The sequence below is a fragment of the Hippichthys cyanospilos genome, chromosome 16 (genome assembly GCF_059441005.1).
Source record: "Hippichthys cyanospilos isolate Australia breed blue-spotted pipefish chromosome 16, RoL_Hcya_1.0, whole genome shotgun sequence".
Taxonomy (NCBI): Eukaryota; Metazoa; Chordata; class Actinopteri; order Syngnathiformes; family Syngnathidae; genus Hippichthys; species Hippichthys cyanospilos.
This window is the reverse complement of record NC_142384.1, coordinates 18,007,529-18,034,573: the sequence shown is the minus strand read 5'-3', so window position 1 is coordinate 18,034,573 and position 27,045 is coordinate 18,007,529. Positions and strand designations below refer to the sequence as shown.

Here is a 27,045-nt window from a genome sequence, read left to right as displayed (position 1 = left end):
GATGACGACTACAAATGACGAAGCGGCAAAGTCTCCGATATGCCAAACTCCTTGTTATGCCTCTCTTTGGAATCTCAAGACTATGCAAAAGAAAAAGATGAAAGGAAATGAAGGTGTGAAAGAGAGGAGGATGAGGGGGACCGCGACAAATGACAACGCGTCAACATACACACCAACAATCCAGAAATCAAACGCAACAAACTCCTTCTTGTGTCATATTGTAAAATGGCCTAGCTAGGCAAATGATTTGATAGAAAATAAGAACCGTAGATGGAAGAAAACACACGCGTTACCTAAAAGCCGATGGATCCAAACTCCCTGCTACGCCACCTTTTGGAATCGGGTTTTCCACACAAAACCAAAAGATGAGAAGGAAAATGAAATATTCAAGGCCTGCGATGCATCAAACTCCTTGTTATGCCAACTTTGGGAATATCCTGGCAAGGCAAAACTACACGATTCAATTTTTGGGAAAGAAAATAAGAACCGTAGATGGAAGAAAAAACACACACCACCAAAAAGCTGATGAATTAAAACTGGCTATGCCACAAAATGTTAGAAGGGAAATGAAATGCGAAGGCTCACAATGCGCCAAATTCCGTGCTGTGCCACCTTTGGGAATCTCCACAAAACCCTAAGAACTAGAGATGGAAAAAATATACACAGCATTTAAATGCTGCTGAATCAAAACTCTCCGCTACGCCACCTTTTGGAAACTTATCGTCCCAAAAAACCACCAGAAGCCAAATGAAATATGAAGGCTCACAGTGCACCAAACTCCTCGTTGTGCCAGCTTGGGGAATTTCCGACACCGGGAACTAAAAGATGAAGTTTTTAACGGGACCCGAAGCAGGCGGAAGAAGTCAAATACGGATTTTTGTTTGTTCGGTTGGTATGCAACGCAAATACAATCATTTTTTGCCTTTCCTTAGACAGGCGCGCCGCGGAAAGGACGGAGCGACGAGAGAGTTTCATCACGGCCGCGGCGTCCACTTGTAATTTAGCGCGAGCGACGGGACCCCGGCTCGTAAATCCCTCGGAGGACGCGGGTCGCGCGAGGTAACGGCGCCGCTGGGAAAAAAAAGAAAAGAAAAAAAAAGAAAACCCGAGCTGACTCGGGGCAAGTCGGGGGAAAGTCCGCACGGCTTCGGCGAGGGCTACGGCCCGGCCGTCCCGTCCCGCTACGCGCTTACGGGGAGGGGACGGGACAGGAGCCAAGGACGGAGGGAGTCTTACCTCGGGCAGGTAGAGGAAGGCGGGGGGGCACTGGAGCGAGTGCGGTAGCATCCCGGAGCCGGCCAGCAGCAGACAGCCCGAGTTGGCCATGGAGCTCAGCGTGGGATAACGGGACGCTTTGCGCATTTACGCGGGCGATCCTTCCGGCGGGGCAGGGCGGGGGGGCAGGGGGGGGCGGGAGCGTTCTGGCCGCTTTGGGCAATTTCCCTTCCGTCGGTCGGGGTGCGTCTCGCCGAGCGGGACCGCAGCGCGCGCCTACGTTCCGCCTCGCTCGCTCTGCCTCTCGCCGCGTCTCTCGCGCTGGATTCGCCGCCGCCGCCGCCGCTCTGTTTACTTTGAGCGGGAGAAAAGGCAACAAAAGCAGCCGGGCACAGAAGGGGAGGTTCCGGCCGAGGAGGAGGGGTTGCCGTGCCGACAGGGGGTTGGCTCGTTCGGGAGGGGGGGGAGGGGGGCGCGAGGAGCGGGGCGGCCGTCTTACTGATGAAGTCCCCGGCGGATTCCGACATCAAACGGTCCGGGAACGGCGACGGCATTAGAACAGCTGATCCCAGGCGTCGCCGCTTCTTAATTGCGGCCGGACGGCGGCCGGCGCCCCCCGTGTCGTCCCTCCGCACCAAACCAAAAAACACACGCCTCTCAGCGGATGCTGCCAGCGCTCAAGGACGCGCCGATGCTTACAACGCGCGCGGGCAAACGGAAGTGGGGGGGGGTACAGACACCTACGGGTCATAACAAAAGCACGTACAAGACGTTGAATTGTTAGCAAAATTTGGAACGGCGGAGGATGACATTTACGCTTTTAGGAAAGTGAGTACTTTGTATTTTGTCCAAAAATTGAAAATTGTTTTTTTTTTTAAAAAAAACGCAGGTTTTTTAAATTGGTCGTTTGATGTTAAACATTTTGTCACAATCCGAGTGAAATTTCAGCTTCCTAGTGCCTCCTTTCAATGATTTCGCTTGGATGTGAAACGCCTTTGATGTAAATCTCAAATAATTGGAAAGAATAGCGCACAAGGGTTGGAAAGCATCTAGTAATTCACAATTTTTCAAATGTGGATTAATTGAATGGGTTTGTGTTTGCCGACGCCCCCAAAGCGGGTGCAAAATTTTGGGAAATTCCAAAACGATTCAATTTAGACGGCAAAAATGGCCTTAAGAAATCCCTCTTGGATGCTTTCCTTCCTAATGACAGTTGCTTTAATAAACGCGTTAATCACTGAACATTCAGGCCACACACACAGCAGCGGGAAGCCGTCGCAGGAAGCAAAACAAAACAAAAAAAATAATCCGCCCGCGCTCGCGCCGAGCGGCGCGCGCGGCACCGCCAAAAGCCGGCGGCGGCTCGCTTCCTTTTGAGCGCGTCTCTTTCCTCATCCATTCCGTTTGATTGCGCTTTCAAGGCGGCGCGCAGACAAAGAGAATGCACAAAGAGACGCGCTTACATCACACTTTTATGACCTCCAACGTTGCGAGCCCGTCACTACTTGCACTCCGTTACGTCCGCCGTGGGCTTGATCTGGACCCGGACCGCCGCGCCCTCCCCCGCGCAGGAAGCGCCGGGAGCAACCGGCCAAGATTGAGACGGAGTCGAGCGAAAGATGAAACCGCGACAAATCCGTCGGTGCGGCCGACGGGATCTCTACGATCTCGCCCAAAGACATACAGGGTCCGTATCTTGACATTTCAATATTAATATATAAATATAATACAAACATGTGGAAGGAAAAATAAAAAAGAACATATGAGGTGTTTCGTTTCTAACACGGAAGGGAAATGACTCGTTTACCGAAGCAGGCCGCTCACTGTATGGCTGCCACTTCCTCTTAGTGACATTCTTTGGAATGGGCCGCCATGAAACATCAAAGAAGCTAACTTTGTAGAGCAGTCAGTGATGAGTCAGACGGCAAGTAAATGAAGGAGCAAAAAACTGACATTAAAATGACCTGGGGTTGCCAAAATGTCAAGAGAGCGCACACAGTTACAACTGTTCCTCCTATCCAATGGGCCCCCTGGGGAAACCACCACTTATAGCAACAGTCCCGCCCATGGCCGAATCATGTATGTACTACAAATGTTCATTACCGCAACGCACATTTTCGACATTTTCTACAGTAAAATTGAATGAAACGTCGCTATTTACTTGGCTGACATGGTGCAAAATCTCTCCTCCCCAAACGCGGAATGAAAGATTCAAAGTGTTTATTATCATGTGCGCAGTGTAGAAGCCAGTTTCTCTGTACACTGAAATTCTTACTTCGATGTCCACACGGATGTGGTAAGAAAAGGATAAGTACCAAGTTAAGACAAAAAAAAAGGATTAAACAACACATAAGTAGTAGAGCACAATGTAAAGGTCTCCTCGGATAAGGTGGGCGTGTATTTACTCCTGCACAGGCACTACGAGTGCCTGTTATCGTCACGTTGCCTCTAGCAAGCCATTATTATCTGCTCGGGTGCTGAGAACGCAGAAAGAGCGAAGAATTCTCCGGGAGGCATCAATGGAGAATAACAGTTGTCCGGCCTTCGTTTGTTTGGGTTCTTGCTCGTTTTGCAGTCAAATTTTATTGTCAGTCTAAGGCCGGGAAGTACGCTGAAAATAAGCCCCCTGTCAAGCGTGTGGCGGCGTTGCCACGGCAACACCTTTTGTACACCATAAACCTGAGATCAATAGGTCATAAAACGTCGGCGGTAAAAGGTGGCGTGAGAGTGAGCGCTCGGCGGGTAGGTTGGGCTTTCAAGGAGTCCCGCGTGAGGGGGAGGTCAACGCACAAGAAAACGGTCGCCATAACGATTCGTGCGCTTCCTTAAACGGGCTCATACCCGTACGCTCGCTTGCGACTACTGATATGCTTGCTCAGAATACGGTTGTTTACATGTTCATTTTTATTTCCCGTCGAGAGCAAAAATCGGACCGAAAAGGCTGTATGACTTCTCGGAATTGTTCTTTCACATTTGAATAGCGAGATTTGTTGACGCGGGAATGCTTTCGGAAGAAGAAATCCAAGGCCAAAATATGCACGTTAGAATTGATGACATCAGTTTAGCACTCGTGAATGTTTTCCAAAGAACAGACTAGCAAATTTTCAGCCGCAACTCGGACGACCTCGGCTTTCCTCGAGTAGCCACCTCCTCCGGTAGCCCCGCCCCTCCCGTCGGCGCAGTTAATAATTCAAATGAGCACAGCGAGATCGCTCGCTTCAAAGAGGGCTGCCGGCGTGTTCCCCGCGCTGTACTTTTTTTTCCCTGTCTCTTTTTGTCATGTGAAATCAAAGCCCTCGCACACGCGCGCGCTCACAAACGCTGGTGTGTTGCCAATTAAAAAAAAACCATCAACACCCGCCGGGTTTATCGGCACGACGAGTTCTCGCGCCGATCGCTCTGGCAACATAGCGATGATCTGCATTGCCGTTATTTGCGTACGAGTCCGCGTCGCTGATTGCACGAGGGTGGCACGAGGGTGCCGATTATTCATCGGATATATCGGAAAAACAAATCCTCGAAATTTGAACGAGTTTTAACGGTGACCTGGAAATGATTTTCATCTTTATTATCGGCATGTGAACCGCGGTGATCGTAAGGCACGCGCACGGGTGCGCCGGGAAAAGTCATCGATTTTTTTGGGGGGGTTGCCATGGCAACCTTACGACGATGACATCACCGTAATCGTTGCATGGCTTGAATATTGCTGATTGTTACGATTACACAAACATGCCATGGCGCGTCACTATTTTTCATTTCCAAACGCTATAAACGATCGCTGGGATTGTCGTCGGAACAAGTCATTTTATCGGATTTTCTCGATCGCCATGGCGATGACTGGCATTGCCATTATGGGGTTTTGACTCATGAATCGGCTATATTTTTTAAATATAAAAAATTTGTGAAATACTTTTGCAAAAGCGGCACAAAACCGGAAAGGTGCTTTACAAGACGTGTTTACAGTTGTTACCAGTCTAATTACTGTGTGTTCCAAAATCCTTCAATTTTCTCAAAAGCTGAGCGCGCGCCTTATAATCCGGTGCGCCTTATACACCGCATAAACCTCCATATTGGGAGTATCCAAAAAAAAAAAAAAAGTGTATATATTATATATATATATATATCTTAATCGCCGTGAAAAGTATTCAATTTTTCCTTTGCATTTCAGTTATATATGTATTTTAAGTTTGATATACTATATCAGTTCTAAAGCAATTGACATGAAGACAAGGTGCAAAGCCACGGGTTTAAGCCAGTTTGAGCTATTCTTTTACAAAACATCCTTAACGATAGACTTTAACCCTACAATTTGGGTAAAATAAGCTAAAAGAGGTGTTAGGCTAGTAATTGGGCCAAACTTGGCGCTCCAAACGTTATTCCGGGTCGGCTCAGCAAGCAAACGGGTTCATCGCGCTAAGCGAGGATTCCGAACGGATTGGACTTTGAAAGGATGCCGGAAGAGAAGACAGGGAAGACATTTGCACGCTAATTGCTACGTCAGCCTCGGGCTCAACGTCAAAAGTCCCGCGTTGCGTCGAAAAGACGCAAAATTCATGCAAGCGCGCAATTTATTTTTTAATAAAGACCAGATTGTATGAACGAGCCCAAAGAGAATACTGGCGCATTCAATTAAACTAAAAATAATAATAATAATAATAATAAAAAGGAGCCAGCATGTCTAAGCACAACAATAACAAAAAACGCCAAAGTTCAGCAGTTTTTTTTTTGTTAGTCCCTCTAAAGTTAAAGTCATTTAATTTTCTTCTTTCTTATTGACTTGTGTGTGCGCGTGTGTGTGTATATATATGCCGCGAGATGCAATAAGATCAGACATTCACGAAGCACATAATAAGACACGCAGGATAATGAGATCCGATACAAGATGCAATCAAGCCTTCTGCCTTAATGACGGCAATATTATTGCTGCCTTTTAGTTGTCATCCTTACAACCGCTTTCCAATATTTTCAAAAACGGACTAGACTGCTAAAAAGAAAAAAAAAAAAAAAAGCTCATCTCATCTAATCAGATTTTTTAATAGGGGTAATAGTGTTAAATGGTGCTGATATGAAGCGAAATTGCAGCTCTGCTTACCTTGTCGTTTTGATAAGTATGACGGTGTCTGGCCTTAGCTTGGAAATGGATTCCCTGGCCGAGCCACTACTTCAAATTTGGATGTGAATTGACCAAAAGAGAAGAAACAAAGGGTGAGAAAAAGGGCGGAAAAAAAGAAAAAAAGGAAAATAAAAGGAACAATTAAAAAAACTAATTTAAAAACAAAGGAGGAGAAAAATGACGAAAAATGAGAGGATGGAAGATAAAAATAAAAAATGCGGAAAATTAAGCGAAAATAAAAAGGGAACAAAAGAAAATAAGAAAAAGTTAAGGGACAAATGACAAAAATAAAAACGTACAAAGAAATGAAAAAAGTTAGAAAAAAGGAATGAAAACAACTAAAAGAAAAATGAGAGAAAAAAATCAAGTCAAAGAGAAACAAGAAAAAATAGTAACAAACAAAAGTAAAAGGAGGAGAATATAAATAAGAAAATAAGAAAAAAAAATAACATAAGGAAAATAAAAATAAATGACAAAACATAAAAAGTAAAGGCAAATAATTAATAAAAAAAAATCAAGACGAGAAAAAAAGTCGAAATGGAAGAAAGAAATGCATGGAACCAAGTAAAAGAAACATGAGAGGAAAACAACTACATGAAAAAAGGAAAGTAAAATCAAAAAATAAAAAGAAGAAAATAGAAAGTAAAAAGAATAATCTAAAATCGAAAAAGGAAAAAACTGAAAAATAAAAAGAATGGAAAAAGAAAAACTAGAGGGGAAATGAAAATGCGGAAGCAGATGTCAAAAAGAGCAAAACTCCAGAAAAATACTGTAAAAAAAGAAGGAAAAAGGAAGACCCCCCCGCCCCCCCCCGCCCCCCACTTGACAAGCTAGCTCATTATCTGGCATTTCGGCAGTGGCAAGCGGTGCCGCGAGGATGCCCGCTCGCCCGCGTGGGGGGGGGGCTGGTTGGCTACTTTTGAAAAGGGGAGGTTACCTCCTCTTTAAAGGTTCGCTGATGAGGTGTCACCACGGCCCGCTAATTAACGCGCGCGTCGTATATCTCGCAGATAACGAAGCTACACATGCGGGGGGTGGGGTGGGGGGTGGGGGGGGCGCTTGACACGCTGCAGGATGGAGGCCCCTGACCCTGACCGTGACGTGATGTTTGTTCCAAGGAATTATAATTAAAGCTCTCTGTGAGTTCTTGGCTTTGAGGGAATAGCGAGGAAGCGGCCACGGGGCCGCTAAATGGAGTCTTCTGCAAAATGTTGCCTGCTGTTATTTTGGAAAGTTACACGCAAATGCGGATCGAGATTGGTGACACAATTTTCCAGTAGATGCTGAATTGATGAGCGATGTCTTTTTTTTAAATTCATTTTTTTATGAAGACACTTCCGGGGCTTCATGAGGTTTAAAGTCATTAAACTTGTTTTGTGCGTTATAATGCCGTGACGAGAGCTAGCCAGTTTTCTTTTCAAATTAAGAGCGAATTAATTGAAACATGCCGTGTTCTGGTGAGTCCTCTGCAAAATGTCGCATGTTGATATTTTATGACGTTTTTTGCCACCACAACGCCTTAAACACTTGAGAATACGCAAGCTAGTGTAATGAAGTGGGAACGACACAAAGCTTTGCTTCTAGGGAATCCGCTAAAGTTCCCAAGTTGTAAGTCTTTTATGGGGAGGGGCGACTTGGCTGAAACGCTATTTACTTGATTGAGAAAAAGGTTGAGAAGCATTGCGACTCGAAGTGACGACGCGCACACAAAATGGCGACTTCACCGCTCTCGCCAAGAGGAGGCGGCGAGCTTCGTCACCGTCCGCTCCATCGATTAAAAACCTCGATTAAATGGCCGGCGCGGGCAGGAAGCGCGAGCGGGCCGGGATCCATCCCTCAATCGGTCGGCGCGAGCCGGGGCCGGGTCTGGCTCTCCGCCGCGCCGCGCCGCCGTGACTCGCCCCGCCGCTAATGGCTTCGGAAACAGAGCGTGGCTTTTATGCGGCGTCGTTCATCCTCATATGTTCGGTCCCGCCCCCGTCCCGCGACGGCGGCGGCTTTTACGGCCGACTAATGCGCCCGCCGCTGGGATCGGCTTCTCGGCCGCGGCCATCGCTCATCGCCGCCCGCTGCGCATTAGGAGCTTTTCAAATGCACGCTGCTAGCGTTAGCTCGTGCTAGTGTTGCAGTCAAGGCCGCGTGACACCATCCAGAATGAAGAGTCTCAATATCGAGAGAATAAACAGACTCTTGGAGGTGGAGGGCGAGACGAGTCCGAGGATTTGGGGGTTCAAGGGTTTGGCGACGCTCCGCAGGTCGACGCCGACTCGAGACCGAGACTTTCCAAGGTTAAGACTATAAAAAAACTAAATGAAAAACCTATAAAGAAAATCAAGGCTTGGAGGTTGGGAGACAAGACCGAGACTTTCAGAGGCCAAGATTGAGAAAAGACCCAGAACTTTCACAGGTTGTGACGGAGACAAAATCAAGACTTGGATCCCTTTTGGAGGGAGGGAACTAGACCAGACCGAAATTTTCACAGGTTTCACGGAGCCGCCGAAATAATGGGAGACGTTCCATCTACGTACCGAGGCGATGTCATGAAAATTTCAAGCCATTTGACATTTGTCAGTCCTCCGCCGCTTGCGCCCCGGGCCGAGCCGTAACGTTCCGACACCTGACAGAACGTCCCGGTTAACGAGCGCACGTCGCGCCGTTTCTTTACGGCCGAACCGCCCCGCGATTCAAATCTATTGGCCGCAGTCGGCCTCCCATTCTGCCCGCCGCGTGCGCGTTTTAGATTCGGGTGACATTCCGCGGGAAGGGAATAAAAAAAAATAAAAATCAAGCTTAATCACAACGGCTGCGGCGGACGCCGCCGGCAAAGTCCGATGGCGGCCGTCGACATAAAGTACATTCCATTCGGGAGCAGATTGGTCCCGGCCGCTAATGTTCCCTGGCGGCGGCCCCCGCTTTCCGCCATTACTCCAAATAGCGACGGGGAGGGCGGGGGCGCCCGGTACCGGCTCGGCCCCGGAGGGGTTGCGGGTTCACGCGGCGGACTCGGTCTGAGGGACGGCGCGTCGATTACGGGCCGGCGAGGCCGGCAGGTGTCGGCCCACGAGCGAGCGAAGGCGGCGGCGGCGGCGGACTCGCGCCGACAAGCGTCTCGGGACGAGGCCAAAGTGCCGACGGGGGCGCGAGAGGATGGATCCGAGTCTCGGGAGGGCGCCGCTTACCGACAAAAACGACAAATAACCGCCACGCGTATCGCCAAGATTATAGAGTAAGTGAAAGAACTTTTTATTTCCTCTTTCCTGCAATTTCAAGTTAATTTTACGGATTAAACAATGCGCTGTTTTAAATCAGGGTGTCCACATTTTTTCCTCAAACGGATAAATAGGGTCACGTTACTTTTTATATTTTATACTACGGTCGCACTTTCCATTTCACGCGTGGCAATCAAAACATTGCCGGCGGCGATTCCATACGCCATTTTCTACGGAAATCTGCCCCACCGCAACCAAGGTAGGATTCGTAATATTAGTAGTATACAATTATAAGGATTTGCTTCGTAATGCAGGGCCTAAGTTTAAAAACATATCAAATGTGGTAATAGGCCAAACTCATTTTCGCATGCTTATGAACAAAATAGGGGGAAAATTACGGTTATTGTGCTGAAAACCGTGTGTGATAATTGGGCGTTAGAGTCTGGCTGACATCTCAAACAAAAACGAGACCGTTTTTCTGCTGCTTCTTCATGTAAAGTTTGTTTGGCCGAATGGCGGCGCGCCCCGCCGTTAGCATAGCTACGACGCTAACCCGGTCCCTGCCACCCTCTCACCCCTTAGCAAGAAGAGCCCGGTTTCCACCGAGAAATCTACTCCGCCGTACGTTGCTGGACACTTGTCGAGTAGCGTAAAATAGAGTAGAGTGGAGAAGATTTCTCGGTGGAAACCGGGCTACGAGTAGGGTAGATTTCAAAGTGAAACTGGGCTTTTGTCGTGATTGAGAGTAGATTCCTAGGTGGAAACTCTTTTGTCGATTGGAGTAGAACGAAGTCATTTCTCGGTGGAAACCGGGCTTTTGTCAAGTAGAGACGAGTAGAGTAAAATAAAATAGATTTCTCTGTGAGAACTGTGGAGTAGATTTCCGGGTCACGATTTTCTGGAGTAGAGTGTAGGATTCTCAGTGGAAACTGGGCATTTTTCACCCTACTCGACAAAAGCCCAGTTTCTACCCAGAAATCGACTCCACTGTACTCTACTTGACTTTGGTGAGTAGAGAAGAGCGGCGTGGATTTGGGCTTTTTCTACTCCACTGTACTAAAGTTGACATCGTCGAGCAGAGAACAGTAGAAAGGGTTTCTCGGCGGGAACTGGGCTTTTGTCGAGTCGAGTAGATTTGTCGGTAGAAAGCCGGCTTAACGGCCACCTCGCGCCAGCGCTTTCCATTTCAGGCGCGGCATCAAAACGTAGGGGGCCGGCGGCCATCCCGTACGCCGCTACAAATTTTCCACGGACATCCGCCCCGGCCACCGCGACAACGGCGGCGGCTTTGAGCGATTCCGCCCCAGAGGTGGCGGGAGAAATGTGAGTGTAATATCGCAGAGCGGGAGTCATGAATGGAAAATGATGCGCTCAATATTTTAGAGGACGTCTGCTTTTAACGCCGCCGCGCGCTCGAGGGGGGGAGCGGATGATGCTCGACTTCTGTGAAGAGGCTTGTGCCGGTATGTGACGCTGTCTTGCGTCACAGTAAGAATCGCATCGCCGTAAATTATGAAACGTTATATAATTGTGCGTTATGGCACGTAAGCTCGTCGTTGGTCATAGCGAGTGTAAACTTAAAGTGTGGGTTGTCTGATTTTGCACGAGAACAAAATGGTAACGACAATACAATAGTATCCTTTTTGACTAATGCAATAGAACGTTAACGTTACTTTTGAAAGGATTTTACAGGTTACGGGTTAGTCTGAAACTAATAAAAAAAAACGAAGCAAATCAACTTTAAGTGCTTCAAAGTTTCTGAAAAATGTCAATCCTTTTTGAAGTATAAACTCCAAACTTTTGGGTCTAATATAGAGATTGGATTCAGGTTTTACAAAATCGCGTAAAATTCTAAACTATGCGCTTAATGAAAGCTTTGAAAATGTAATGAATAAAAAACAAATGCTTGCTAAATAAAGTAAAAAACAAAAGGTCCTTGCATTGTTTGTCTTTCCCAATGGAAGTAAAAGTTAGGACATCCCTGCGTTATACGGTTACAAAAAAAAGACAAGAGTAACGCATTACACGTAGTAGCGGCTTAGGTTACTCGATGGTCAGTTGCTGCACCATGATAAGAAGGATTAAAAGTAAAGTGGCATTTGCCAGAAAAGTTCCCAAGGTGGTCACATCAATAGAAAATTGCAGAAATCAGATTTTCACTTTATGCGGGTGTGTATTCGGGTAAGTAGGGTGCCAGTGAGCAAGGTAGTATATAGGAGGTAGGGTCAAAGTCAATAATGAAGTAAACAGCCGAAGTTGTCGCGGAGGAAAAGGAGCCGGGCCGATTGCCGTCGGCGGCCACGGTCGTCGCTCATGCCAAACGTTGCCGCGCTACTTCCTGCGACGTCCCGTCCTGTCCGCCGCCGCCGCCGCCGCCGCCGCCTTAATGCATGTGCCCGGCCGCGGCCCGTAAACGCGGCGTGAAGGCTCATCCGTTGACTCGCTCATTAAAGCCGAAACCCCGGCGAGCGCAGTCACCTTTCATGGAGACAGGTGAGGGGGAGCGGGGGGGCGGATGACGAGGGGGCGGGGGGGTTTATTCACCCGGAGCCAGCACCTTCGTCTACTTGACACCGGCCCATTACCGCCTCCTTAATTTGTTGCGGCACCGTGACAAGTCGCAGTCAAAGAAGCGCTTACAAGAAGGAGTGAACAAAAGCTGCATTGCATTATGGGGGAGGGAGGAGGGAGGTTGTGTAGCCATATTGGATCATCGGCACGGATCATCCGGAGGCGGGCTTCTGTTTTAACTCCGTGTGATTGACGGCCACTGGAGGAGTGGGAACGCTAAAAAAATGGGTTTCTTTCTCACTATGTAACGGTATACAGTTACAGCACCATAAGTAAGTCAAAATACAACTTTACGGAACACCAAGCTGTGTTATGCAAAGTAAAATTAGACACAAAACAAAAACACATTATTTACACGGTATATATATAATCATAAATGAGTATACTGCATATCAATAGTTCAAGTCACATTTGAATACAAAGCCATTTTACTCTGTGCAACAACAGATTACGCGTTACGCTATTTAGCAAAAACTGACAATTCCTTCAGGGCAGTGACGACCTATCGTGTTATCGTAATGTTCGAAATAATCAACGGGTACATTATGGAAAGGCGGCGGAAGTGCGGTGACAAAAGGTAATGTTATGTTGCGTTACACAAAGTTACCGTTACGTATACAATGTTCGATTGCTCCAAAAACAGACTTTGGACAAGTTGTAATAAACTGCATGTGACGGTCAATAATATTAGTTACACTAAATTGATCAAACGCAACGGTATGTTGTGTTACTAAAACAGATACTTGCCAACCTGTTTTTGATTTCACAGTTTATATCCCCTATGTGACATCAATAATAAGAGTACGTTGCTGTAGGTACGGTGATAAAATGTTACCGTAACACATTGTTACCAGGGTGATGTGTTACAAACACCGGTGTTTGCCTAAGTTGTAAATAATTCCACAATTTCCATACCGCACGACATTCCCGCTAGTTACGTAACGGTGCCATGTGTCACCATAATAAATCTAACAGTTCGTCGGTGCGTTCAGCGCGTATGTAACGTCATAGTAGCATATGTAATATGTTGTGTTTTATTAAAGAATGAACGCTACGCTGCGTCAGGTCGGAGTAAGTAATTAAGTTCCTGCTTTCTTCAGCCTGAGCCAGCAGCGGCGCGGGCCCATTACCGCCTCCTTCATTCGTTGCGGCGGCATGATAAGTCGCAGTCCAGCGCCGCGTTGCATTATGGGGGAGGCGGGCCGCGTCGGATGTTACGGAGGCGGAACGCCGCGGTTTTTTACTCGACGTGATTGACGGGCGCGGTAGCGGAGCGGTCGTCCACCCTTGCGTCCCGTCCGGAGCCGCCGCAGGGCACCGCGTACAAATTTGACACCGACGCCCGCGAGGAGCGGCGAATGATTGGACGTGATTGCGCCCGGCAAAAAAGGTTGGAGTCGCTCTGACCTCGCGTCAGTCCGGAGCCAATATCGCCGGAACGACGGGGCCTCCGGGAATCGGGTCATGTCTGTCACGCTGCCTTCCGCGTCTCACAAAAATATGGGACGAATGCGACGCTGCATCAAAAGTCAGCCGTACCGCCTGATAAATTGGTCGATTTACATGACCGTTAACTACAACATGACATCAAACTCGGGACTCTCCGTGATCAGCGTGAGTTAACTAAGATCGTGGTAACAAAACCGAAAATTACCACGTGTGTTTGATCCCGTATTAAAATATTGGCATGAAAAACGGGTAACTGAAGTCAATGCAGTTTTAAATCGATCGGTCAGCAAGTTTGTCAAAATGATGAATATGGCACAGACAATTGGTCTATCCCTAATTTAAATCTTCTGTTATCTTGTGGGTCGAATTGACCTTTTCAAACATCACGGTAGAAATCTGCCTTTTTGTCAGAAATTTTTCTCAGTTACGCTAAGCACGGGTCAAAATGACCCACGAGTATTACTGCTATTTCTGAGATGAAAAAGGATCTCGAGATTCGTTCGTAAGATCGCACACACGAAATAAGTTGTTTCGGACACTATTGGATAGCAGAATACCCCTCCGGGTCATTTTGACCCATAGATACAATTGCGGTTCCTGAGAGATGAACATAACAGTGGTTCAAACAAAGAATTGCATTTGCATTTCAAGCATTTTCGACAGGTTTTGAGAACTAAACTCCCCGGGTCAAAATGACCCAGGGACATAACGTGAGGATTACAGTAAATATTCATATGTTACTCTAATTTTACTGTTACTTGTGGCGCTTGGTGCAGTTTTTCAATTCGGGGCTTGTTTCAAGTCTTGAAAAAAATCCCGCGTCACGCGTCACGTCACGTTGGGTTATTTGGTGACGGCAGCTTCCCAGTCGAATCCCGAGCCCAGGGAAAGCCGGTCGGCACGACGGGCGTCACTTAACGTTAATAAGCCCGCGAGGCAACGCCGATATCATCCCGGGCGAGTAAAAAGTCTCTGTGTTGATTAGCTCCCAACAGAAGAAAATCACTTTTATTCCCCATTTAGCTGTGGCGCCTGCTTGAATATGCACAAAGAGAGAAAAGGAGGCAACAGGTTGCCGCTTCTTCCTGCTCTTTGTTTGATCAAAGCGTCGCCGGCGGAGCGACTAAATGGCGGCGCAGTCAAAATGGCTGATAATGAGCGCGGCCGACGCGCGCGCCGACTTGACGACAAACCTGACACTAAATCCGCTTGAGTAAACCCGCAGCGACTGATGAAAAAAAGAAAGAAAAAGAAAGAAAGAAAAGCTTTTGTGCTCCAAATCCTTTGGGCGCTGCGACGCGTCTCATTCGGGAGACGAACGCCCATGTTTTCAAACGGTCAAGAAGTGGCGACGCCGCCGAATGGATGACAAGTAACACGATTTTTTTTGCGTTGTTTGTTTTGGCTTCCGACGCATCATCCAAAACAAAAAAATCCAACTTCAGCACGTCAAAGCGACTGATTTATCATGTATGGACACCCGCCTAAACCAAAAACCTCAAAATAACTTCTCGTGAATGTGACAAACAAAAACGTAACGCGACAAATTACTCTGGAAATTAGGACAGGCAACGCAACGCAGAATAACCGGATTCATTGAATCCACCACATCGTCGACACTGTAGAAAAAATATAGAAAAACCTATTGTAAACCACAGCATATTTGGATCATAAACGGGATTGAAAAAAATCTGACACTAAATCGGAATTTGCTGACTTATCTCAAATGGAAAAGCACTTGTAATGTTTTGTTTTCCCTGATGCGATAAACACCATTTGGGGGGTTCACCATTTATATTTGCCGCAAAAAACAAAAACAACGCAGGGATTAAAGAATTCAGATCAGACTGACAGGAATACGCTAATTCTCAAAAAACGGATGAATCGTTCAGATGAACAACGTCACTAAAAATACGGCAAAAAAGTGACTTTCACAAGACAATTCCGACATTTCTCAGGCTGGGCGTTCATTGTTCGTAGATTTTGCTAGCGAGTTCTCGTACAAGCAACGTTCTGATTTTTCATCATCTTTTTTTCGTACATTTTTGCCATCTGCGGTGAGCTTTCCTTACAAGCGACATTCCGATTCTTCCTAATCCTTAGATTGTTTTTTTCCGTACATTTTTGCAACTTTTGCTCTGCGTACAGCTAATCTTCACGTTTTTTTCCGTGCATTTTTGCCATCAGCATCTCTGTACAAGCGACGTTCCGATTCTTCCTATTCCTTACGTTGTTTTTTGATGTTTATTTTTGCTATCAGCGTGAGCTCTTCGTACAAGCGACATTCCGACGCTTCCTAATCTTTACGTTTTTTTCGTACATTTTTGCTAACAGTGCGAGCTCTCCGTACAAGCGAATTTCCGACTCTTCTTAATCTTTACGTTTTTTTTCTGCGAACAGCGGTGTCCTCTTCATACAAATTTTCCGTCCAATTTGGCTAACAGCGACGAGCTGTCCCTACAAGCCAAATTGCGAATCTTCCTAATCCTTACGTTGTCTTTCCGCGTATTTTTGCTCTCAGTGGCGAGCTCTTCCTCATCTTCACGTTTTTTTCTTGATACGGCGTCCGCGTCTCCGACAGCCTCATGAACATTCATGAGCGCCGTAGGATCGATACGCGGGCTTTAATCCATCTGTGGCTTCCACACATTCTTCCCATGGTCTCCGCTGTCGGGGTCGGAGTTCGCCGCGATAGCTCAGCCGGAGCCCCGGAGGGTCATCGACTGGATGGTGAACCCCCCCCACCCCGACTGCGGAAGGTGCCGAATCTTTTCGGTTTTGACGGCAAAAAAAATGTTAGCCACCGTTATGTTGCGTCAAACGTAATTGTGACTTGTGTTGTTATATTTTTCAGAGTTACGTCACAATTTTATGGCAATCTTTGAGCATAATTTACGGAACCATATGGGCTATAACGGTAAATACACGAGGACGACTCGTAGAAAATTTGATTTCTTCGGATAATATGAGTCAGTTATCATACATCTTGTTTTACATAGGTGTGTTGTTCGGCTAATAGCTTTGGTTACGTTCTACTGACCGCCTTGAACCTTAATCCGACTTTCATCAGGTCTGCCTCCACGCCGGCGACGAGGCGCTGACGCCCAAGTGGAAATGTGCAAAAAATAAAAAAAAAAACGAGAAGAAGGCGGGAGAATGTCTAATGGCGGCAGCAGGAGAATTCCCAAGCAGCGTGTGAATTATTTAGCGCGTGTGGTGAGAGTGCAGCGCATGAAGCCACGCCGCTCGCCAAGCGCCGGCCAGACTGGATGAGGGGAGGATTGGTCGCACAACAAACACTCAAAGTGTGTCAAAGGGCGAGCCCGGCCGGCGTTCCGCTCGCGCGCAAACTTTGCCTCCCGGCGAGAATGAGCGAGTCTCCCGTTTGCGTTTGGCCACTATGACCTAAAGGCAAACTAAATTTTCAAGTGTCGGCTATCGTTTATATCTTGCAATATTTTAAGTCCGAATTCCTTAAAGGACTGATGCATGGATACACGCACGCGCCACCAGTTACGGAAAAGCATTCAATCGATGTTTTGCACAGGGATCTAAGAAAATATGTTGCTACATGTTCCAATTCTTTTACTCTCAATTAGAAAATATGCACTGTTCCCGTCGGGGCATTAAAAAACACACTCACACAATCATAATTTAAAGAAAGGAGTACTACGATAATAGCAGGATTTAGCTATAGGTTGCTTCATGTTTCACTTGATTTGCTCTTAAATTGAAAACATGCAGAAACACTTTTCACATTTGAGACTTTGGTAATGGCCACAAAAAGACAAAACTTCAAACAGCATCTATGACGCTTTTCACTATTATTAGCAATAACGCGACACGATGGAAGCTGCGTTTGATGAGTGTAGCGTTAGTCACACGGCAGCAAAAAAAAAAAAAAAGAAAATCAAGAGAAAAAACGTCATCGCCGTTGACAAATGCCCGTTGAAATGCTTTGATACCGTTATTGATATTCTCGTGTGAGTCACGGCGCCATAATGCGTACGCGGCGTATTGTCAAGAAGAAAACAGCATTTAAGTCTTCCTGTACACAAGCTTGATCTCGTTAATCTCCAAATGGCTTGCAGTTATTAAAGCGCTAATTCAGCGGATTAAAGGATCCAGGAGAACACAATCCCCTTTTCCTTCCTCTGCCGGACACGCAGAAGGTGGCGTAAATATTAATTAAGCACGTGTCGTGCGTATATAGGGGCCCATACGTCGCCCGCCCTCCATCTGCGCCGTCCCGGCGTGACACGTGCGCCGTTAGCGCGTTAGCTCATTCCTCATTCGCCACCGCGCCTTTCGGGTAAACAAAGGTCTGGAAAAGAGAGAATTTCCATTTTTTGCCGGGAATAACCACGGGCGTCTTGCCTGCCAGCTTTTGGACGTCTCTCTTTTTATCGTCCGCTTCCGTCTTTTCATTTGCGGCGCCTCGCGTGCGGCGCATCCTGCATTCGCCATACAACATTAAGCCCGCCGCTAATAACGCCGGAGGCCGCGCAAACTGCTGATGGCGGGAGTTTGCCGCCGCGTCCTGCGCTCAGTGAAAAGTTAAACGACGAAGCCGTCTATTCTCCATTTTAATAACATCCGGCCGTATTTTAAGCGGTTAAAAAAGGAGGGGGCCATTAGGAAAATGAAAGCCGTCGACGGGAACCGAGAAACTGACGTCCGTACTGGGAAAAAAAAAGTCGCACCGGATTATAAAATGCACCTTCTATGAATGGCCTGGTTTAAAACTGTTTTCATATTGTAGACGCACTGCATTATAATGTGCATAGAAGCTGAATAGAAGCCAATTGACAAAAAAAAAAAAAAACAACAACAAAAACTACATTTTCCACACTAGAAGGCGCACCGGATTGAAAGCGACACCACAGAAACCACCGGGTGGCGCTAGCGGCCAATTTATGACATTTGCAAGCCTTTCAATGACTTTGATGATTGGCTTAGCCTGGGCTGCCATAATACAAAAGTCATAATACCCTCATATTCATAATAACTCTTCATATTTCCATTTCATCAATATATAAACATTCAGCAAAGTTGCTATTATCTCATTTTTACAATTGAACAAGGGGTCGAAAGTAAATATATTTCTATTTGACGATATTACGTCCCTTTGAATGTTAGATGAATGAAAACTCCCGGACCCCCGGGGGTCAAAATAATACCTATCTGTATAATACTGATCCGACGCGTTAATATTGGCTGCTTTTTCGCGCCCGGTGATAGGCCGGAAGACACTTGTGGGGGTGGGGGAGGGGCGAAGCCATTTGAGCGCTGACAAGTGTCGCAGGATTACAATTTCATTCCTGATAGCTTCTCTGGTAACGCTTTAATTCACTACCTGCGCCGCATCGCTTCCATTCTAATCTCATTACGGCGTGATGCTGGATGCCGTCCTCTAATTGAGCAATACCTCGCATTCATTATTGTGCCCATTATTAAATTAATGAACTTAATGGACTTCTTTGGCAAATTGCAAAAGACCCCCGGCAACCACCTTTTTACAGAGCGAGAAAAGAAAAAAAAAATGCAGAAAAAGCGCGCGGCCAATTAAGACGACCGCTGCGACGCTTCATCACCATCTCGTCGTCGTCTTCCTCGGAAAATCTCCCGCGGGGACGCGTGCCAACAATCGCTTGTCTACGTCGACTCGACACCGGGAGTCGTGCGTGACACAAGTGCCGTGCGCGTCTCGCCGCCAAAGACGATTGCGTACGTTTTTCCGTTCGATTTGAAATTAGGATTGGATTCCACGGTGGGATTCCGATTCCGTAGCTAGCTTCGCGTGACGTTTCCTTAGTTTTTGACGATATTCGGTTTATCAAATCAAAAGACCCTTTTCGGTTTCAAAACAGTTTTTGCTACGCCACTAAGAGTAGGGGCTGCCGCTCCTGAATATTTTGGTATACCCGACTTATAAATATATGCTGTTTTGGGTATTTGGAAAGAGAAAGTGATCGGTAGGAATGGCAACTGTGTCATTTACATGCATTAAATGACCCCCAAAAACATTGGCACCGCGACTAACTACGGGCACCGCGTAAAGCTAACCATCCTTTGTAAGCATCCTTAATTAGCATTACAGCTAGCATCTAGCATCTAGCGCTGCGCATCGCCGCTAGCCAATAGCTAATCACCGGCAACAGTTGCCATGTAATAAAAGGGAAGCATCATTTTTAAGATAATGCTAACATTGGAGCTGCGTGTAAATGCTGGCAATAGGTACCGTATAGCACGTTGTTAGCATCACACAGGAATCACTTTGCATGACCCCAAACTAAACTTAAGTAACCCTTGATGCTCAAAACAATAATAAAAAATAATAACAATAACAATAATAAAAAAAAAACCCTGTTATTATAGCTCTTGTAGAAGAAGATTCCTGGATCACTGAGAACGTAAAATAAAAACAAACAAATTGATTCTCTCTGCACTCTCTGCATTAGCATCGCACGGGAATCACTTCGCATGACCCCAAACTAAACTTAAGTAACCCTTGATGCTCAAAACAATAATTAAAAAAAACCCTGTTATTATAGCTCTTGTAGACGATTCCTGGCTCACCGAGAACGTAAAATAAAAACAAACAAATTCATTCTCTCTGCACTCTCGCCAGCACACCAGCACCATCTCAAGGCGAGAACTGCATTCATATTGTCAACTGCTACATTTAATATAATTAGGGTTTAGGAGTGTTTTTTAAACATCATTTACATTATGCACTCATGTATTTCCGATATGCGTTACCGTTTCTGTCGCATTTTTATAATTAAATAATATTCATTTTAAGGAGCATTTCGGGGGGCTTGGAACGGATCAGGATATTTACATGTAAAAAGCGGCTCGAGTTATGTAACATCCGCGTTACGAAATGACTCATAATAGCAATCGCGGCCAATGAGGAAGAGGCGGCGGCATTGGAACGTTGACGTGAGCCCGGGTTGAATAATATATGACATAGATTTGGTGAAAGCAGATCTTGGCTGGCAGATGAAAGCGCGGCATCTGCATAAGCGAGCGAGCGGGCGGGCGGGCGGGCGGCGGATCGATACGTCTCCCGGCTCAAATGGCCGGTCCTGATAAGGCTATTGAGTTTTCTTTTAATTAAAAAGCACGCCAGAGCGCGCGCTGTCAAATAGTGTGAGCTCACCGACGACGACCCGGACCGGGAAGATGAGGCTGCGCCGCCGTTTTTTTTTCTTCTTCGTTTTTTTTTTTTTTTCTGCGCGCGCGCGGCGGTGGCAGAAAACGCTAAGCATCAATCAGCGGCGCGGCGACATTTATTTTCTTGTTGGGAGGCTTTTCTGTTTTTTTCGTCGGCGTATAAAACCTGTAATTACGCGTCGTTAATCAGCTATAAAACTATCAGAAGCGCCCGAGCAAGCGCATGAATATTTGATGGTCATCAATAAACAATGAGTTTGTTTTGCAAACTAACTTTCATCCTGACGCTTAGCCACCGCACATCCGTTGCCGCTTGAAAACAAAAAAAACGCCAGAAAATTCCGTCCGGGTGCATCTTGATGTCAAGGCGTGTGAAATTGTGATTTGAATCCTTAACCGTGGCTTGAAAGCCTGATTTGAAACCTTAAATGCAAACCCTGACTTTTGGAGCCGTTTGAAATCTAGTCTTAAAAACTGAATTTGAAGCGAACCCAAAATCCAACCTAAAATCGCAAATCGAAAGCCAAGATCAGACTCGAAACGATATATCAGATCCCCAACCTCAAACACAAGTTTGAAAAGATAACTGTCTTAAAACCTGACCTTTGCAACCCTAACACGTTCAAAATCCAAATCCGGTCTTAAAACCGAAATTTTAAGCGCACTCTAACTTCAAGCCCTAACTTGAAGCCCAAACCCAGACTTGAAAACCTTGAAAGACTTAAAACCTTACCTGACAGCCCTAAACTAAAGCTCTTATTTGAATAGCCAATGCTGACTTGAAACCTGACTTTTGAATCCCTAGCCCACTTATTAACCCAATTCCAAGTTTAAGACTTGGAAGTAGTGTTTCAAAAGACAAATTTGGGCTTCAAATTTGGGCATCAATCTGGCATCAAACCAGGGTTTCAAGCAAGAGTTATAGAAAATAGAGTATTTACTTTTTCAATGATGTCAATGCACGTCTGTGTAAAACCTTTTTTAAGGCATTTAAATTTTTGAAAAGGAGTCACTGTAATCCTAAAAAAATTCTACATGTTCCAATCAAGGTGCTCTTATGTTGAATAGCTTATAAAAACGTTTTGCAATAGGTTGGCTCATGTTCCTATTGATTTGCTCTCAATCTGAAAACGTGTGCTGTTCACCAGCATATGTCTTTTTTGCGTTTTTAGCTAGAGAAGATTTGTGATGTCACAATTAGACTCCCCCCCCCCCCCCCCCCCCCCCCCCCCCCACCAAGCGGGCCCCTCCGTCCCAAGGGTCAATCAGAGGCGAGCGCGGCATCCGGCGAGGACGAGCGCACGCGGCGCGCGAGCATTTGTTATTGGGGGCGCGGCGTTTGCTCTCATGCATGTTTCATACTCAACCTGCCGTGCGTTTGCGGGCGACCGCTCGGTCAGAGGGTCCGCCCGCCCGCCCGCTCGCCCGCCCGCTCGCGCCAAGGACGACTAGAAAGAGAAATATTCATCACAAGAGCACCGAGGTCCGCTGTTAAATAATTCCCAGTGAAAAGAGCGCCGAATGTCGCGCGCTTGTCATTTGAGGGAACAAGTCCAGAAATACCAAAAGCCTTTGCGACAAAACGCACTGTGGCGGTTTTTGGACCTTTTTCAACCCAGTCCATCACACCTGTCCGTCTGTCCTCGTCCCTTTGTCCACCTGTCATTCCGCCCATCTTTCTGTCTGTCCATCAATCAACCATATGGAACTAAGATTCCATCCACGTGTCCGGTATTGGCTCGGCGTCCATCCGTCCATCATTCCGGAAATCCGTCCGCGGAGGAATCTATTGGACTCAAAATCTGTCAATCCCTCCATCGGTCCAACAATCTGTCCATCCGCCCATCGATCAATCAGTCCACGAAGGAAGGCCACGGACTGATCGTCCGTCCCATCTCTCTGTCCGTCCGACCATATCTTCATCCGTCCAACGGCCTCTGTCGTTCGGGTTCTCCGTCCGACCTTGCGTCCATCCGCGACTCAGGCTGTCCAACCACGAAAGAATCCCACGGACTGACCTTCTGTCCATCCCTTATTCATCCAAGCATTTATCCGTCCGTCCACGTACGAATTTCATGAACTGACCGTCTGTCCATCTGTCTTGTCCATTTGTCCGAGCATCCGTCCTTCAAGCTTTCCATCCATGATTCAGGGGTGTCCATCCGTGAAAGAATGTCACGAATTGATCTTCCGTCCATTCCTCTGTTCATCCAATCGTTTGTCCGTCTGTCCATGCGCGACAGTCATCAAGCGACCGTCCATCCGTTTTGGTGATAAACGCACGGATCCGTCAGCCGTTTCAATCCGTTCATCCAACCAAACTGGGATTCCCGATATGGGGGATGTTCCAAAGACGAAACAGGAACCGGCGGCGCCCCGTCGGGCCCATCTGGTCCCGGGCCGGCCCGCTCCCGTTTAGTCCATCTGACGCGAGCCCGTCGGGTCTATGCGATCTCGAGCGGCCTCGCGTGCGCCGGACGTTTTCACGCCGCCCAATTACAAACAAAACCCAAAGCATGTTTCCTGCGTCGCAACAAGCACGCAAAAAAAGGCCCCGTCTTGTTTTTAGCTCGCCCAGAGCTATTTTTAGACCGCGCGCGTCAGGAATTCTGGGACAAAAACAAAACGATACAAAAAAAAAAAAAAAGGCTTGGCGCTCCACTTGACGAGAGAGAAATCCGTCAGAACGCTGACGAGACAAAACGAGCGCAAGCGACTTCAAACAATCGCCTCAAATCACGGCCCGCTTCAAATAACGCTAGCACGGCTAGCAGTCGGCTCCAAACCCTAATTTGAAACCTAAACTCATCCACGAAACCCCGAGGATGAGTTTATGTTATGTTCTTGAAGTTGTAATTTTAGCTCTTGTTTTGGGAGCCTAACCCCCGATTTAAAGTCCTAATCTGTTCGAACACCTCCATGGAAGCGAACCCTCAATCGGTAAACTGGCTATAATTTGCTCTGATGCTTTCTTGAAGCCTTACTGTGAAAATCCCGGACATTTAATCGCATGATCCCAAAATGGACACGCTAAGATTAGCATTACTAATTCCAATCATGGCATCAAGAGTTAGGCTTTTTTCGATTCTCATTCCGGCACGGTGTGGAACGGAAGCCTCTCTTGGCGGTGGCAAGATGTCTGCCGTTAATGGCCGGAGACCCTCGCGGACACGTTGTAGCAGCAAGCCCGCATCATTACGGCTCCGAGGCCAGGCGCCATTACGGCGCCGAGGCCTTTATTGAGCCGTTCGCAGGCGTTAAACGCCGGCTCTCAAGTCGCATGTGGATAATGACTCGACGATGACTTCCCCCGCCAGGCTGACCAGCAGGCGCTAATGATAGCGCCGGCAATAAGGATTTGCCTGCAATAAGGTTTTTACTGCGTGCACACACGCTCCCTGCGATAAACACGTCTCTGATTTCCCAAGCGGTACGCCGGCCTAACTTCATGTCGTACTTTCAAACCGCGACGGTGGCTGGAAGGCCTCGTTTGAAAACCCTGATTCGAATTTGAAACCCTAACTCTTACCAAAACCCGAACACGCATATTTGAAACCAAAACTCATAACTTGATCAAAACACGGATTTGAAGCCCGAGCCTCAAGTAAATCTCCAAATGAAGCTTGAAAGCCTACCTTGAAAGCTCTACCTTAAGAACAACCCTAACTATGGATTGAAACCCTAATTTGAAGCCCAACCCTCAAGTAGCTCTCTAAACCAATCTTGAAACCCATGTTTGAAACCTTAATCCTCTTTGAAACCTTAATTTGAAATCTTTAGCCCTGTTTGAAACCTTGAATTTAACTCCCTAACTATTGATGAAAACTCATTTGAAGCCCAACCTCTCAAGAAATTAAGCTTGAAACCCTACTTAACTTTGAAACCACAATCATATATGAAACATTAATTTGAAATGTTTAGCTGTTTTAAAACCTTAAACCTTGATCGAAACTCAAACTTGAAGCCCAACCCTCAGATAAATCCCTAAACCGAGCTTGAAACCCTACTTTAATTCCCTTTTTAAAGTCTAATTTCCAATCCCTCCCCTAATTTGAACCCGCTTTCCTGTTTGAAAACCCTGACCCTCAGCTTGAAGTCCCGACTCTCACGTAAAACCCAAGCTTAAAACCCTACTTTGAGAACATCTTTGTAACTCTAAGCTTGGCTTCAAACCGTAACCTTTGAAACGTCCCGCCACTAAAACATTCATCAGATTTCCCGCTCGAGATGTTGGCCAATTACGCGCAAAAACATTTCGGCGGAAACAATCAAAAAGATCAAAAGGAATCCAAAGTTTGCCAGCAACAAAAGATTGTGATTGGAACACACAAACGTTGGACAAATGCATTTTTTGTTCAGCTTTGCGTCAGTGTATCAAAGAAAGATTGAAGGGGGAAAAAAAACAAAAAAACGGAAAAAGATGCAAAAATCCCAAGTTGCCTGAACCGAAAGGAAAGCAAAGGCGGGCAGGGCGGCTCGTAAGCGCTTCTTAGCCATGGTTGCCGTGGCAACAAGGGCCCACAGTGAGCCCGAGGGGAGTCGGTCGGGGAGCCGCCGTTAATGGGCCGTCTTTTCCATTTTCTTACACAACGCCAGACAAGCCCTACAATTTCAAACCCTAACCCTAGGCTTGAAAAATGTTCATTTGAAAACTCAGCAAAGACTCATTTAATCCTTCCATCAAACCCTAACCTGAAATTGAAATTCCTATTTTAAAAATACATGTACATACAATATAGTATTTTCCGCACGGCGCGCTTTCGAAGATTGGCCGATTTTAAAACTGTTTTCAAAATAGGGGGCACCGCATTACAAGGCGCATAGAATAGAAGCTACAGTAGTGGCTGGGGTTAAATTCATTGCTGCAGGCAATGTCAACAAAACAAGTCAGTCAAACTTTATTACTAGACAATCAGAAATGAAAAAAGACTATCAATTTCAAGACCGATCAAGACTTTAAACAGATATGATTTAATTCAATAATAAACTGATTTTTCTTTTGAATCGCACTGCAACCAACAATACGTTTGTTGATTTAAAAACAGTTTCTGGATTTATTTGATAAAACCATGCTTTATTTTACAAAAACTCCTTTCAGTCTGACATGATGAATATTCTCCACTCAAAAGTCAACATTTTTCAAAGTCAGAATTGTCCCTTTCTACTGAAAATTCTGAGAGTAAAGTCAGAATTGTGAGCTCAATGTGACAATTTTACTTTGGATCACTGGCCCTAATCCTCCTTATCGATATCAGACTGCTTATATTTGTGCAGACCGCTCGGGTTAAAGTCCCCAAAAGGTTCGGGGAGCGCATTTTGTCTAGCCCGGTTCTTGAACCTTTTCCCCCATTCAATCGACGCGGCGTCGGCCGGAAGCGGCGTCCGCTAACGACGGCCCCGCGTTTTCCGCCACGGGCCACCCGTTTCCGTTTTGCCCGCAACGCAACATTAACGCGGGGCCGCGGCGGGCGCCAGAAAGCGGCGCTCGTCGCCACGCCGCGTGCGCCCCTGCTCTCCATTACCCGCACCTCCGCGGCGGCGTCTGCGCCCGGCGCTTTTCAATTATTCATGACGGCGAGGACACAAGCGCGCTCCACTCAAAGCCACTTCTTCTTCTTCCGCGGCGGCGATGATATACAAGGACACGCCGCCCGCGCTTCCGACAATTACCGCAAGGCCGCCCGGGTCGGCGGGGCCCCGGGGGGAGGGCGGCGGCCCGGGTGAGTAACCTGGCCGTCTTTGATCGCGCGTTCGTCTCCGTCGGCCGGGGCCCGCAAGCCGAAGTTAACGGCCCCGCGGACCGACATCTGGACTGATGACACTGAAATAGGACAGATGACGCCCGCCACCCGGAGGCGGCGCTCTCAAACTCATCTCCGTCGGTACTGACAGTTTACCTCAAGCATGTCTTCTGGTTTTCTTTACCCAACGGACCTGACTAAAACGATTAGCTTATTAGCAAGCTCTGCGGGAGCGTGAAAATGATCCTAGGCATTCGAATCAGGTGCGTTTAAGAGAGAAGGATGAAAAACATGCAGGATTCCTGGAGGACTGGAGTTTGACACCTGTGGCTTAGATGCTGTTGTATGCACACTAGGAATTGTGCTGTGGGGTTAGTGTGTTTCCTGCATGCGGTACCTGCATGTTTTCAGGTGTGTTGGGGAGAGAAAACCGGAAAACGTGCAGGATATCAGCCCTTGAGGACTGGAGTTTGACACGCCAAACACTTTGTCTGTTTGGAGTTGAAAAAAAAAATCCATCGAAATGTGACCAACATAAAACGGGGAACATGGAACATGGAAGTGGGAA

At 46.8% G+C, this 27,045-nt stretch overlaps 1 protein-coding gene across 10 annotated transcripts in view; it reads right to left on the bottom strand.

Annotated features, from left to right (window-relative positions):
- Positions 1-27,045, bottom strand: part of LOC148411135 (RNA binding protein fox-1 homolog 3-like) — a 237,994-nt gene that overhangs the window by 69,839 nt on the left and 141,110 nt on the right. The gene's annotated exons all lie outside the window — the stretch shown is intronic.